Source organism: Arachis ipaensis, chromosome B9 (genome assembly GCF_059453495.1).
Source record: "Arachis ipaensis isolate K30076 ecotype BB chromosome B9, ASM5945349v1, whole genome shotgun sequence".
NCBI classification, from domain to species: domain Eukaryota; kingdom Viridiplantae; phylum Streptophyta; class Magnoliopsida; order Fabales; family Fabaceae; genus Arachis; species Arachis ipaensis.
In genome coordinates, this window is record NC_142444.1 from 61,983,748 (window position 1) to 61,986,510 (window position 2,763).

General features: G+C 44.2%; 1 non-coding gene across 1 annotated transcript; it reads left to right on the forward strand.

Annotated features, from left to right (window-relative positions):
* The first annotated feature begins 2,243 nt into the window (after nucleotides 1-2,243).
* On the forward strand, nucleotides 2,244-2,350 carry LOC148544862 (small nucleolar RNA R71). Its single transcript, XR_015901638.1, has one exon. It is a non-coding gene; the product is annotated as a small nucleolar RNA R71 (small nucleolar RNA).
* The last annotated feature ends 413 nt before the right edge of the window (nucleotides 2,351-2,763 follow it).

Consider the following 2,763-nt stretch of genomic DNA (forward strand, 5'->3'; position numbering starts at 1 on the left):
AACCTTGCATTATTAACTCTTCTAAAAGCATGTAAAACATGGGTTGCCTCCCATGAAGCGCTTCTTTAGCGTCACTAACTTGACGTTTTTTCCTTTGTCAGGGTGGCTGGTAGTGCTTCAAATCCTCCCCCCTTGCAGTAAATCTATCTCCATTGGCTTCATCAAGGATTTCCACATGTTCTAGGGAGAGAACTCTGTTGATGGTAAAAACTTTAGGTAGCTAAGATGGGATGGTGGGGAGATCGGGGGGAATAACTGGGAAGTACGTTGAGATTACTTTATCCCCTGGAGAGAAGTCCTCTGTAGGGATCTTCTTGTTCCTCCACCTCCTTGGTACCTTCTTCTTTGTTCCTTTTGATGTTGCCTTGCTCTTTGTGACCTCCTCTTCCAAAGAGATTTTGTTGCTGGTCTCATATAACTCTGGTGGTTTAGGCTCCTCCTGATTTTCCTTGAGCTGTGTCAGCTTCTGAACGCCTTGTTCATCAACTAAGGGGATTCCCAGATGTGCTGGTTGTGCTTCAATGCCTGTTTCTTCCTTCAGTATCTCACTGTGATCTTTGCTTCGTTCTTTGTTCTCTTGATCTATTTCTTGTGAGGGCTTGAAAACATTGAAAGTGAGTTGTTCATCATGAATCCTCAAAATTAGCTCCCCTCGCTCCACATCTATAAGTGCTCTGGCTGTAGCTAGGAATGGTCTTCCCAATATGATTGGGTGGAGGTGACTCTCTTCCATGTCCAAGATGACAAAGTCTGTGGGCAGGAAGTATTTTCCAACCTTCACCAGCACATTTTCAACCACTCCTACTGCTTGTTTTTGAGTTTTGTCAGCCAGCCTGATAACTACATCTGTGGGTATTATCTCATTGATCTGCAGCCTCTTCACAAGGGATAAAGGCATTAAGTTGATGTTTGCTCCCAAATCGCAGAGTCCTTTATCAAACATTGTTTCTCCTATGGCACAGGGGATGTAGAAACTCCTTGGGTCCTTCTTTTTTGTAGGCAGCTCTAGTTGAATGAGAGCACTGCACTCCTTATTCATCACTATTGTTTGTCCTCCCTTGAGTGAGCTTATCTTGGTCAGCAGCTCCTTCATATACTTAATGTATGAGGGCATTTGTTGGAGGGCCTTGATGAATGGTATGTTTATATGGAGAGATGCAAACATGTCAAGAAACTTTGAGTATAGTCTCTTCTCAACACAGCCATTTAGTAATTGGAGAAATGGTGCATAGAGTCTCAGCAGCTCCTTCTGTGTCAGCTCCTTCTATGTAATTGTGGTTTCTTGATGATTCTCCCCCTGCTTTCCTGCTGAAGTATCTTCAGGTTGTTCTAATGGGTTGTTCAGCTCTTCCTTAGTCTCCTTATTACTTATAGTAACCATCTTGCAATCTTCCCATCTGACTTTCTTTGCTTCACCTCTCAGATTTTTCTCTATGTCACTTGGGAAGCTATCAGTAGGTTTGGGAATCTTCTCGGAGAGGTATCCCACTTGAAATTCCAGCCTCTTGATGGTATCTCCCTGATTCTTGATATTGGCTCGCACCTCCTCCTTGAATACCTTATTATCTTGAATCTCTTTGCATATGCCCTCAAGTAGAGTCTCAATTCTGGAGAGTCTATCTTCAGATGATGGTGAGTTGAGAGTGGATGGGTGAGTTGGGTTATTTTGGTTTTGGTATAGATGGGGAGAGGTGTTGTTAGGGTGATGTTGATATAATCTTTGTGTGGAATGTTGGTGAGCCGCATGGTTGTTGGGGTTGTGACGTCTCTGATCTTGGCCTTGATCCTATTGATTTCCCCACCCAAAGTTTGGGTGATTCCTCCAACCAGGGTTGTAGGTCTTGGAGTATGGATCATGGGTCTGCCTGGGTGAGTTTCCAATGTAGTTGGCTTGTTCTTGCTCATCCTCTGCCTCTGCATTCACTCCTTCTTGGGTTGTTGATGAGGTGGTGATTGCTGCTACTTGGTTCCTCTCCATCTTCTTGGTGAGGTCAGCTAATTACTTGGTAATAAGCTTGTTTTGGGCCAGCAGTGCATCTACATTGTTTAGCTCCATCACTCCTCTAGTGTTGCCTCTTTCAGAAGCATAGAAATAGTCATTCTCTGCTACAGTCTCAATGACATCTATGGCTTCTTCAATGGTCTTCTTCTTGTTCAGAGATCCCCTTGATGAATCGTCTACTGCCTTCTTTGATTCATAAGAAAGGCCTTCATAGAAAATGTGTAGCTGCACCCATTCATTGAACATATCTGGTGGACACCTTCTTGTCAGGTCCTTAAACCTCTCCCATGCTTCATATAGAGTCTCACCATCTTGCTGCCTGAAGGTTTGCACCTCAGCTCTCAGCCTGTTGATCCGTTGAGGAGGATAGAATCTTGCCAAGAATTTGTTCACCACATCTTCCCAGGTTGCTAAACTCTCCTTTGGGAAGGATTCCAGCCATTTAGATGCCTTGTCCTTGAGTGAGAAAGGGAACAGAAGTAGTCTATAGGTGTTAGGATGAACACCATTAGACTTCACAGTATCACATATCCTCAAGAAGGTGGTTAGATGTTGATTGGGGTTTTCTTGGACACCTCCTCCGAATGAACAATTGTTCTGAACAAGGGTGATGAGCTGTGGCTTTAGTTCAAAGTTGTTGGCATGTATGGTTGGCCTTTGGATGCTGCTTTCGCAATTTCCTGGGTTTGGGTTGATGTAAGAACCCAGAACCCTTCTCTCTTGCCCAGCCTGATGTGCTGGACCTTCTCGGCCATGGTTGT